Raw genomic sequence first — 12838 nt, 5'->3', positions numbered from 1 at the left:
TGTTGAATATCATTTTTCACTGGGAACTAATGAACATGGTTGCAGGTGCCTTTAATCATAGAATCATAGACACTGGAGACAGAATAGTTGGAAATGTTGCCTTTTCCTCATCTAGAAAATGGGAGTAATAATGTTACCCTCCCTTACCCAGTTGTCACGAATGAGAAATACGATTGCCAAACTAATTGCAATGTAAGTAACTGTAAATTAAATGCTAAGTAATAAAAGTAGGAATAATTTGACTAATAAAAAATGTTTTTTTTCCTAATTTGATTTTTTTCATTACTAATGCCTCCTGGCAGTAGTCATTTCCACTGTGGTAGTAATAACAGCAAAACCCGCAGTGCAGCTACCACTGATGGGGCACTTGTCTATGCCTGGGTCTTCTTTTGTATCATCCCACTGAATCTGCAGAACAGTCACAAAAGGTAAATGATTGGTCCAAGGTTACACAGTTAATAAATAGTGGAGATGGAATTTGAACCCAGGTCTGGTTGGCTTCAGTGCCCATGGATTCCCGCTGTGCTCCACTGCGTCTCAAATCTAGAACTGTTAGATTCTGCTGCCCATGTCAGCTTTTGCTAGACTCTTCCCCATCCTCTCTGCAGAAGCCAGTTGAGTTGATCACAGTGAGGGCTTAGAGAAAGGAGCCTGGGCTCATGGTGTGAACCTCTTGGTCAATTTCTCAGTCAGGGCTGTACATTAGAATCACCTGGGGATTCTACTAGATTCTACTAGAATCTAAGCACCATTAGAATTTGAGCACCATGAAGAGAAGGATTACTTGTTTTATTCACTGCTGTAGTATTGAAAAAATGCTGATGCCTGGGCCCTACCCCAGACCTATTAAAACAGAATCTCTAGCAGTCGGGCCCAAGCACAGGTGTTTTATTTTATTTTTTTAATGTATGTATGTGATACGTGTAGTCAAGGTTGAGAACCACTCCTCTAAAAGATTTCTACTTGGATCATGTCATAAAGAGAATGAAAAATATTCATTCAGGAATGTTTTGGTAATGGATCTGGCCGAGAAGGCCTGGAAGTATTGGGTCTTGGAATCAGACCCCCTGGGTTCAAGTCCTGGGTCTTCCAGTTTCCAGCTGTGTGACCTTGTACAAGTTACTTAACCTCTCTGAGCCCATTTCCCCATTGACTAGTATTTTCAATTCCACAGGATTGCTATGACTTAAATTTAAAAATCCGTGAGAATTTCTTCCCACAGTGCCCAACACATGGTAAATTATGTCATTATTGCCAAAGAAATTAAGAGAAAGGAAAATATATTTTTAACAGTTTTGCAGTATTTATCTGAAAACCTTTATTTGGTTTTGTACAGGAATTCAGATGGAATTGAATTAAATGATAAGGGGGACTCCCCCTCCCTTTTAAAACAATATTAGTGACCTTTTAACCCTTACCATTTGTGCAAAATTATAAAGTTGATGTATTATTTCTTCTTGCTTGCCAAATGCAGCGGGAAGCTGGAGTTATAGTCATAAAATGAATGTTCAAAACTGGCATCCTGTCAAAGGCTGTTTAGACTCAGTCTTCCGGTCATTTGTTCAAAGGGCTTTGACACCAGAGACCAAAAGATACTGTTGGAGATGCTGCTGCTGGCAGTTTAATTGGTATTTTTCAGGGTGTAGACACACGATTTTTATATAGGCAGAATGAAACTGGGAGTAGGGCAATTATCCAGTGAGTTTAGACAGTAAACAGAAAAGGAAAAAAAATCAGGCAAAATAAATTCTTTAAGCAAGCTTTTTTGTCATTTTTAAATAGATACTTTTTAACTTTATAGAAGTAGATAGAACTTAAGAGTACTTTTGTGACATAATTATGGGGCTCATAAAGCAAAATGAATACATATAAAATACCCGACAAAGGCCAGGTTTTCTAATGTGTACTTTTCTTAATATTAAAGTAGCAAAATAAATACAGTAATTGCATTTATTGTGGATAAAGAGAAAATTAAACATATTTTCCACATAGGGGGCAGCAAAGAAGAGAGGAAGAATCCTGGTTAAGAGGACCAGTTAGATGTTTTATCAAATTATGGCTAAAAATGTTGTCTCTGTTCCTGGTGCAAATATTGATTTGGTTTGTCTCCTGGCCCTTGAGAGTTCTGTGCCTACCCATTTTGTTGTTGCACTTGAGTGAGAGCTAATAAATTGTTTGACTTTTGTAATTAAACATAAGAACCTGATTGAAGGGGATTTTAGCTTCCCTGAAAGTGTACTTTAAGTTAATCTGCTTAAGAGGAATTATCTATTTCTTATTAGCAAAAATTAAAAAAAAACTGTGTGCCTTTGTAACAATGATTTCTGCAGGCCTGATTATGAATCTCATGGTCAAGTTGAATCTGCAAAAAAGTATTTGGGGGATTTAAAAGATCGGTTGTCAAAAATTTAGGATTGGACTCTTTACATTTGTTATTGGCAAAGTGTGGGGTTGTTTATTGTTGTTATTATTTTCTGTCTTTCTTCCTTGATTTGTCTTTTTTGTCCTGTTTAAGAAGTTTGAGAAGTTAGTTCTTTGAGTATTTTTTAAAAATACTATCATAGATGCAGATGAGAATTATTTCTTGAAGAATTGTGATTTGGAGAGTATATTCCCATGAGTTTTTAGTGAATAAAATAATTTTAGGCAAATTCCTCAATATTGATTTAATTGCATCTCTTTCACATGTGACCGTCACATACAAATTTTTATCATTGAATCCCTACGCACTTCTAAAATTTGAGATGACACGAATGAATCTCTAATGCTAATCTAGTGTGTTAGATTAAATCCTATACAGTAAAAAAATACATGGAATTGTGTTGTATAGTAGCAAGGGGTAATGGATCCTGTTTTTAATTAAATAATACAATTACTACATTTTGTGATTGTGCATTCAACATCTTAGGTGGCTATTATAGAAAGAAAAGCAGTAGTGATCAGAATAAGTTTTTCAGAAAAGTAAATAATGTTTCCATTACTACTTGAAGGAGAGATGTGGTAAGGTGAGAAACTAAAATATTATTTCTAAATAATTTTAATACATTACTGATGATGCCCACCTTCAGCTTGGGCTATAATCAGCATAACTATACTTTAAGTGCTACAGCTGGGGACAGGAAGGAAAAGTTAAGTGCCAGAGAATCTAACACACTAATTCCCAGACAGAAATAAAGAGTTGATGTGTATTAGGATGATTTTGTGTGACGGAACTCTCATTTGAAATAAGTAACTGAGTCACAAGTGAAGTAGGCGGGTGCCCGCTGGCCTCGATTTTTTCGTGAGCATAGAGATGTGACCGAAGGACTCAGCGTGAGCCATGCAGGGTCCCTTCTCTCACTGCCCTCGTTGTAACTGGCGCTGTTCCCGGAAGGAGCTGCACTTGTTCAGTGGCTCTCGTTAGACTGTTGTAAAAATATGAATTGATTTATGAACAACAGTCATTTAAAATATCCCTGAGCTATTCTAGATAACTGTCTTTCCCAGAGTTCATGGCCAGATACTTGTATAACCTTCATGGGAATTTGAAAATGGGGAAGATTGTGAAACGAACTCACCAGGCAGGGAATTTCAGAGAGAAGAGCCGTCTTGGTTAACGGTGGATGTCAGTACCTTCTAAAGCATGTTTCTGCCTCTAAACATTAAAAAGTAGAATCCCTAGGGTGGAGAGCTAGTCCATATTTCTTTTTGATGTAAAGTTATTCCACGCAAGCACTAGTTAGAATTTATATTAACTTGTGGAGCTGACCTGAACTTTGGTTGCGTAATCAAATGCTTTCTTTTCTTTATAGCCAAGCTGACAGGAAGGCTATAAGGGAAAAATTAAAGTTCCTATGCTGATTTTGAGAATACAAAATCACAGACTGTGCTTTGTAGAGTAAGAATCAAAGTCTTGTAGAGATTCTTATAGAGTAAGAATAAAATGTTTTGTAGAGTAAGAACAAAAATACAACTTTCATTTTAATGTATGATACTTGAAATAAGTAAAATGTGTGCTTATTAATTTATAAGCTTTGGAATGAATATTGTCCTGTGTATCATCATTTACTGCTTTACTGAAAATACAGCCATTTGGAATTCCTAACTAAGACAGGCCATTGCAGGAAAAAATGTAAATATACAGATGTTTAAATTAATATTTTTTCTGTATATTTCTCATAAACCTATTGTTGGAATACTGTTTTTGATATAAAGCTACAAAAGCAGGAAATGCAATCAAAATGAAGAATTCAAAACTATAAGCTCTTTTCATTTATGTTTGCAATAGACTTTTTATCTCCAAGTATAATTTGTTATATGAGAACAAAAGGAATCACTATGTGTGTGTATGTTTTTAAACTGAAAAATAACCATTTTTATCTTTCCCCGTGTATGTGGTCTGGGTTTGATTCTGACTCACTAGGGGATGCCTTGAACTTTTCACACTCTTTTCCAAGCCCTAATGCTAAGAAAAAAGCACTATCCCACTTGACACAAAAGTAGACCTTGGCTGGTGGATCAGAGAACATCACACACGCCTGTGCCATGTGGGCTAAAGGCTCAGCTGCCACATCTGGATCAGCCTGTGCGATTTTTATGTTTATGAGAGACTCACCTTGCTCTCCAAATTCAGCCTGTAGCACTATACACCTCATGCCATCCTATCTTCATCTATGTTTGACAAAATGTGTAGGTAACATTTTATTTTATTTTTTTAAGGGCAGGCATCTACAACGAGTCCTTTGGGTCAGTGATAACTTGTGTTGATTACCAAAGTGCATCAATTTCCACTGGATCTTTTTAAATAAGCTATAATTCTCGAATGGTGTGATTGGAAGAAAGGGCCTCTGATCCTGTATCAAACAAACTGGAGGAAAACAGTATGGGAACACAGTGCTTTCTGACTTTTGAAAGAAAGGAAACTTTGCAGCATGTAATTCTAAGGAAATTGTAGGACACACAAAAAAGTAGAATCAAGCTCTTCACGGGGGAGGGAGTGAAGTCTGCTTGTATGGCTTCTGCAGTGTCTGACTTTGTCATAAAAAACTGCAGCTGAAGTATTCATTTAGAACGATTCCATGCATTGTGTGACGGATAAAGTAGTACAACCTTTTCCTTCTCTTAGCTAGTGGTCCTGTATTAATTCAGGAGCTATATAAAGCAAGTTTCAAAATGACATCCTTTTCTAACTGGAAAGTGAGCACACCTTATATATGGAATATAAACATTTCAGCAGGTACTATTACCCATCTGCCTGATGTTAACTTTTTATTTAACTACAAAGGATCTTAACATTTCTCTGTGTTAACTTTTAGTGGGTGAGATACTGTCCTGTCAGTAACAGATGTAAACACTAAGTAAATAAAGAGCTCAGGTTGAGATGCCTGTGGCTGTCACTGTGTAAGTAAATTTACAAATCTGATTATGAAGAATGTTAGCTGTTACTCTGCAGAGCCATCAGATATTAGCCCGGGGTATATTTCTCATCACTCTATGCGCATTTCACCAGATAGGTGTGCATAGACGTAGGCATGATGCAGCATTTTAAAATGCATTCTTTTATTTTTAAACCTACGCCCAACATCTTGACAAGCCCTATTTAGTATGATGTTTAAACACACGTAACCCAAGGCTAATTTCTACCTTGTGAAGTCAGGTGGTTTAAAATGTGCTACAAAGATCCACAGGAGGAATAGGATGTACAGCCCCATTTTGTTGTCTCTGAACTTTGGAAGTCTATTCAGCCCCCTTGCATCATGTGCAAATCAATGCAAGGGGAGGATGCAAAAATGAAACCAGTCATGGCTCCTGCCAGATCTGACATTCATTCCTTAATGATGTGCTGGTTTGGCTCGTTTTCCTCCTCTTCAAATGTTCTTTTTCCCCTCCTCCAGAGGTACAGTGACACGGTGTTCACCCTGTCCACACACTCTCTCATTCTGGGAGTTCACACGGAGGACACTGAACACCAGCCTGGCCACTGTCCCGCTCCCCCCACCGCCAACGCCACCTTCCCTGTGCTGTCCTGCTTCCCCGCCCTGCTTTACAAGGGGGTCTGGGGTTCTGGCCTGATGGTTCAGGTGCTCCTAGTCTTGGCCCTTCAGGGGCTTACTTAACCTGCTTTTATCACTTTGCCGTCTGATAGGCAAAGCTGCTAGAAATAACTATGTGGTTGCATTTACTGTTCATTTCTCTATTTTCCTGATTATAGGAATTATTTTTAAAGATAAGGAAATCTTAGAGCCAGGCAGAGCTTTTGGGGTCATTCAGTACCACAGACCAAAAAAAAAAAAAGACCTTCCCTTATAATAAGCAAACAGAAAAAAATAAATTCCAGTTGCTGGTGAAAGATTGTCAGCATAATTCTCCTCATCCAGGAATCAGTCTATTTAGTGGGTTTAAATTTAAAGAATTTAAAAAATTCTCTTGCCTATGTGAGTAGATAATAGAAAAATATCTTTTATTATATACAGTATATTTTGGTGTAGTATGTGTAATTGCCCTAACTGAATATCACATATATTCTGACAACATTAAAGGATTTAAGAATCTAAAATCCAAAAGTCCTAAATTCCAAGGAAAAAAAAAGTGCTGCACCTGTTTACAGTTACCAAACTTGTACCACCATCTTTCAGAGCGTTTTGATGTAAAAAGTTCTATGGCTTTCTTCAGATTTATAGTTTTAAATGGGCTTGTTATAGCTGAGTTCTCTGTTTTCTTCTTTGTAAAGTAAGCAGGCAGATGTTTTTGCCCTTTTTAAAAAAAAGTTCAGTAAGCACGTCTCCTGCCCTTACTTCATCGGCTACAAGAACATTCGTGGCCCTTCCAGTGGGAAGGTGGTTCACCTGAAGCTTTGTTCCCGATTTAGTAACGCGGCAGCATCTCACTTAGCAAGTGGGGCTTCCTACCAATGAAGTTGAAAACAAGTCTCTCTCTCTTATTCAGAGACAAACTTAGATTTTTACCTGTCAGAGGAAAAATGAAACCATCACTAACCGCTGTTTATTTTGCTGGCAGGTTCATGCCTACGACAAAGTAATTTTTCCCCAGGTGAATTACTCCCTCAACGTTGGCGAGGCAATGACTAATAAAGTATTTATGAAAACTCCGTTAAGTGTGCGGTCCCCATTGCCACAGTGTGTCACTGCTGCCGCCAAGCGACAGGTCTGAAAAACCAGCAAATCTTAAACAATTAGAGCATCGATTCCTCTTTCCAAAACCAAGGCCTCTGCTACCTCCTAGACAAAGATGCTGTCTTCTTAAGTGATGGGTATTAACGAGAGACGCTCTCCTCAATCACACTTGACCCACGTGGGCGTTGCACCGATTTCATGGCTCCTGAGAAAAGAAAGGCAAGGGTGATCAAGAAAATAATTTCTTTGCCTGAATGAGTATCTCTGATTTTCGGGTTGAGGTTGTTTTTAGTTTAGTTTGGTTAGTTTCCCACAGTCTCACAGCGAAATTACAGTATGCTACAGGAAGAGAAATTGTCTTAAGAATCTATCCGCCGCTCCGAAAACTTGTAACTCTCGGAACACGCAAGTGCTTGGGGACGTAATTCAAAGACTGTTCTCTTGAGCAACCTCATTCTTGAACTGGGCTAAGAGCTTTTCAATTGCTGTGACATTTTCAGCCAGGGAAGTAGTAGTTGTTGCAGAGCAATGTTTTACAGGCAATTACTTTATATGATCAATGGAGCAATTCCCTTCCAGAAAGGAACCAAAGCGATCAAGTTAAATCATTAAAGAGAGAGAAAGAGAGAGCGGGAGAAAGGATTCATCTCATTAGCCGGTGCCGGTGCTGCCGGCTCCGCGGCGGCGCACAATGTCACTGGCCCTTTAAGACAATGGCCGTACTCCCTCCACCGCCGCCACCCCCTCCCCTGTCGCTGTTGACAGGTCTGAACCTCCCTAGCAGCCCATTGTGGCCGCAGTAGGAGGCACCTGCAGAAAATGTGCCAAAACCAGGCAGGGAGCAAGGGCTTTTCAATAAGCTCCGCAGCTGGAGAGGAGAGGCAACACTAAACAACCGGGCGCGGAGCCGGCACGTGATGGGAAAAGGGGTCACAACCAGACACCTCCTATCGGCTTTCTGAGCGCCGGTCGGTTCAATTTGCTGACATCTTCTAGCTGGCTTTTCTCTATTTGCTTAATATGCTGAGGTATTTAGCTTAAAAGCACTAAATGCTCCATCACGATGAGCTGCTCTCTCCCTTTCCCATTTACTGTTATTAAGGACATTTTCCCGTATTTTCTCTCTCTTTCTGCCCCAAACTAAGATTGTTTTCTTTTGCTTTTCTCTCATGAATACTTACAGGCGTTCTCCAACTCATGCTGCCCGCTTGATTTTACTCGTCATTAATTCAGGGACAAGTAAAGCTCTCCACATTCGGAATCTGTATTAAGCAGGCACATTCTGGCCGCACAGGTCTGGAAGCAGCTTTGCATTTCAACTCAGTAAACATTTATTGTGCATCTACTGTGTATCCACCACTGTCCTTAGGGCTCCCAGAAACCCAGAGATAGACAAGATGTGCTTCCCCTCTTGTACTGTTTAGGATCCAGCAGAGAGGCTAAATTGCTGACGTAACTGACTTTGTTTTGTACCCATGCACTTTTCTACGTAGTACTTACAACCCTGTTGAGAATAAGCAGGAATGGAGGGAACTGGGATGTGCTGGTGGTGCTGTGGTTTTGTCGAGCGTGCCTTGGGAGTCAACAGGGCAGATGTGCAATTTCAAATCTCCAAAATAAATGACAGATGAGTGCCTGGCAGAGCACCTCGATTTTGGCAGCTCTTATGGGTCCCAACTCCTTGCCTTTACACATCACTTGCCAGTTTTCATTGTATTTCCATCCATTTTTTTTTCTCACTGGAAGTATAAGGCATTATCTCTGTCTTATAGATGAAAACATCTGAGACTCAGGGCCCCACAAGGAATAGGTGGTAAGTCAGAGGCCCTCCAGGACCCAGCCCCTCTCCCGCCCACCCAAACCCTGCCTTCCATTCTACCCAGTGCTGCCTCTTCAGAGGGTTTACCGGTGTGAGCACACGTTTTGAGAGCAGTGTGGAAGCACCTTGACAAAATGACATTTTCACAGTGAAACTCCTTTTTCCCCCTCCTACAGATGGAGAGTGTTGGCATGTACGGACTCTGTGGATGTACAGCAAAGAACAAAATGAGGTGCGATTCAAGGTGGGAAATAACCGCTTCAGGTAGGAAATGAACTAATTTGTGTAAGTATCAAACTGGCATCTGAAGTAGTTCCCCCCAGAATGTCATTCCTTTAGAGGGGGACTAGGGACCCTTAGATCTGTGTGCACATAAGGTATTTGCTAAACCGCTGCTTGTTCAGAATTACTGGTTCAGAATTCCACTAATTGTTAAGAGGTGTGAGAGAGTATTTCAGAGGCCCTCAACTCAGGAAGTCCTTTCGCACCTACCCGAGGCCCAGGAAGCTCGCTGTCCTTGCTCACTAGCATGGCTCCTGGAGCGGGAACTAGCACTGGCCTAGCCTGCTGGGTACACGCTGTCCCCCTGCTCTGCTGGCCTGCATCTGTTCAGGCAGATACTGAGACAAGGAGGAGATGCTCTCTCCCCTTCGCCGAGCTTGTTTATGCTTTAACATGTCTCTCCTCTCAGAGGACTGGTCCTCTTCCTTCTTCCCGAGCGCCTCCTTCCAATTCTGGAGAAAACAAGTGGACTATTCATGTAAAAAGAGAAAGAGTGAGCAGGGAGGGGGGAGATGCCACCGACATACTCCATTGAAAGCCACTGGCTGTTCATTTACATTCACACTTTTAAAAAATGTTAACTAATGATGTTAAATGGTTTGCCAAAGGTCCTGGCAGGTCAGTTGTAGAAGTGTCATTTCTGCCTAATTAGGGCTCTTGTGGCTGCCCGGGGCCTCCCAGTGCAACTGGTGACAAGCCGAGAGCTGACAGCTTCAATTGGTGCCAATAGGAAGGTTGGGCCGGTCATGTTTTCCAACTCAGCCAGGTGTTTGCTGAATGGGGGAGGGGGCCTGGTGAGATCTGAGCGCTTCTATGATCCTTTTTCTTTCATGGCTCCCTCCCAAGTCCTTCCCCTTTGCCTGTCTTGTCTTGTGTCAAGGTCAAGAATGGGCTTTGCTAAATCAGCAATTTGGGTTATCTCTGGGAGGTCATTAGCAATCTCCAGCCCAGACATTTCAAGTGGTCTCGGACCCCAGATGCTAGATCTTTTTATTTCTCCTTAAAAATCAGAGGGTAGGAAAATAAAACTTTTAGGTGAAAAACAATAGTAGGAAGAAAACAAAACAAAACAAAACAAAACAAAAGAACCAGAAAGCTCTGCATAGCCATCACAGCATTAAACTGAAGACATTCATAATGATAAAATTGCTTGAGGGGAAAACAGCTAAAGCATCCTGATCAGCGCCTTAAATATTTCATGGAAGTAAACACAATAGTGAAAAGAAATCCTAACAAGTTCAATTGGATATAGAGTACCTGGCATGTAGTAGGTGTTCAATAAATGATTTATGGTTTGATTTGATTTTCCAGGAGAAAAATCATTGTGTGAGAAACAAAGAGTGATTGATAAGAGATCCTGCTATTTCTCATGCTTACTTTCATTGTTTCTATACCACTCTCTGAATTTCTCAGTTGACCACAAAATACATGCTCAGTTGGAGTACCGCATGATCGGGTGATACGGTTATCTTATTTTTTTCTTTTTTTTTTTTATTTAAACAACTTAAGCAGAATACCTGCTGGTACTCAAGAGCCCCAGGCTGCAGCAACTGTGACACAGAGGCAGTCCTGCGGTGATGATACGACATCAGTGTCTAGAATTTGGATTTGACACCCTGACAGATCCGCTGGGATGACGGCACTCCCGCTTTGTGCCTGAATTAAACCTCCCAGCCCTCCCGCAAGCACCTGCACGTGCGTGCAGGGACTGAGCCTGTTCGTGGGCCTGGTGGACGAGGAATGATGAGATTAATACACGGGCTTTTGGGGGCAGTGCCTTGTTAAAGGGGGAAAGTGAACTGAAGAAAGCCATGTTTGTTTTATGAAAATCCAGACCCAGAGATTACAGTTCTGAGAAGGAGGAGGGAGACTCAGGTGATGGGTATCTAAAACTTTAAGTTTTCAGCTTCCTTTTTTCACGTGGCAATGCCTTTTGCATCTGCTGCCTCTGTGTTGTCTAACACAGGAGTGTGAAAATAGGGGCCAGAAAAACAGACTGTCTGTTGATTTTATCCAAGGACTGTTGGGATGGTGAAATGAGACAGTGTACGTAAGCACATCTAGAACAGAGGATACCTGGCATGTATCAGGTGCCGGAGAACAGTGAGTTCTCTCCCTGATGTCCCAGGTCCCTCATGGTTGGAGACGCTGTGCTGTTCTGTGGTGTCAAGTTATTTTCTCAATACCCAGGACATATTTGAACAAAGAGAATTAATAGAATCGATTAATAGGCTGACCTCGTGAATGATGAGTGAGCAAATGAATCTGGACATTTTCAAACAGTTTCACTGCCTGTCTCACACTTTCCCTCCAGGGACCACCTTTGTCACTAAATTCCCTTAAAAGACCCACTTTGCATTTTTGTCCATCCGTTTCATGCCGCAGCACGTGCTCTCTTACCTCTGGTGACTTCCTTTGTTTACTCATACTGTTTTCATCCTGGAATGTGTTTCACTTCTAGTCCCAGTACTAACCCCTTTCTGGGCTCTGCCTCCTACCTCTGCCTCCATTTGGAGCCCTGATCCTCAAGGCTGCCACTGCTGGATGTGTACTTGGAGGGCAAATGTTTGCTGTCTGGCTCTTATGAGTGCTAAGAAGTGGCCACTTAAGACTCTCCTCGTAGGGGGGGAGATGAGCATTTAAAACTCATTCTGTAAGTGGTAAAGAAAACCTTCTGCAGCAACTAAACCAGCATGGAAAATATACCAATTAGTTTCTAAAACCATAGCAGACAAGTAAACAAAAAACTTCTGAGGGCTTGTGAACAGAGGAAAGAACATGTGAATTACAGCAGGTCCTCTGTGGCAATAAAATCCTCCGATTGTATGCGTGATAACTGACCGTCATGCTGGTGACCCTGGAAAGGTAAAATTATGTTCAGCTAGATGTTACCTAAATCTTTCTGAAAGGCAAATCTGATTTTGTTTTTCCTTTGTTTAAGTGGTCCTTTCAGATCTGGCTCTTTCTTCTCTTTGACCTTGAACTGTTACTCTGGTTGTGCTGACCTGCTGGCCATTCTCTAGACATTTCAGGGTGTTTCGTGCCTCAGGGCATTTGAACAAACTCTGTTATCCTTGGAATGCCCATTCTCCTGCCAAATACCTATTCATTATGCCACTTCCCGCACCAAGCTTCTCTTGCCACCCCACCTTCAGTTAGACTGACCTTTCTCTCTTTGTGCCCCGCACAGAACCTTACATTCTCCTCGGTAGTAATGATAGTACAAGTTCCCTTTTATCGAGTGCCACCTGTTTGCCAGTAAGTGTAAGAGCTTTTGCTGTTGTAGGTACTCACTTACCGATGAGGACCCTGAGCTCAAGTTGCATGTTTAAGGTCACACAGCTTGAAAGCGATGGAGCAGGGCCTGAGCCCAGCCGGGGTGACTGGGGCACACGTCCTCACCTCCATCTCAGTCTAGAACCACCAAAGCACGCTGCTTCTCTTATAAGTGGCCGCCATGCTGGTAGATACGGGTGTGTGGTTTTAGCTTGTCTCCCCTCTGGGTTGTGTGGCCCTGGAGGTTGGTGACGCTCTTCGAACACTTTGAGTTCCAGTGCCTAGCGTGAGGCCGGCGCATGGCAGACTCTGAATGTTGGCTGAATTAATAAAATTGAGTGGAATTTGA

General features: G+C 41.4%; 1 long non-coding RNA gene across 2 annotated transcripts in view; it reads left to right on the top strand.

Moving 5' to 3' along the window:
• LOC140699438 (uncharacterized) overlaps positions 1–12838 on the top strand; it is a 17257-nt gene extending 4419 nt beyond the window's left edge. For both annotated transcript variants that reach the window (XR_012077609.1, XR_012077610.1), the window contains exons 2-3: positions 9108–9195; positions 10723–12838. This is a non-coding gene — a long non-coding RNA (uncharacterized lncRNA). The remainder of the gene's footprint in view (positions 1–9107; positions 9196–10722) is intronic.

Source organism: Vicugna pacos, chromosome 11, assembly GCF_048564905.1.
Source record: "Vicugna pacos chromosome 11, VicPac4, whole genome shotgun sequence".
NCBI classification, from domain to species: Eukaryota; Metazoa; Chordata; class Mammalia; order Artiodactyla; family Camelidae; genus Vicugna; species Vicugna pacos.
The sequence above is the reverse complement of the archived record's forward strand: the minus strand, read 5'-3'. Positions and strand labels throughout refer to the sequence as shown.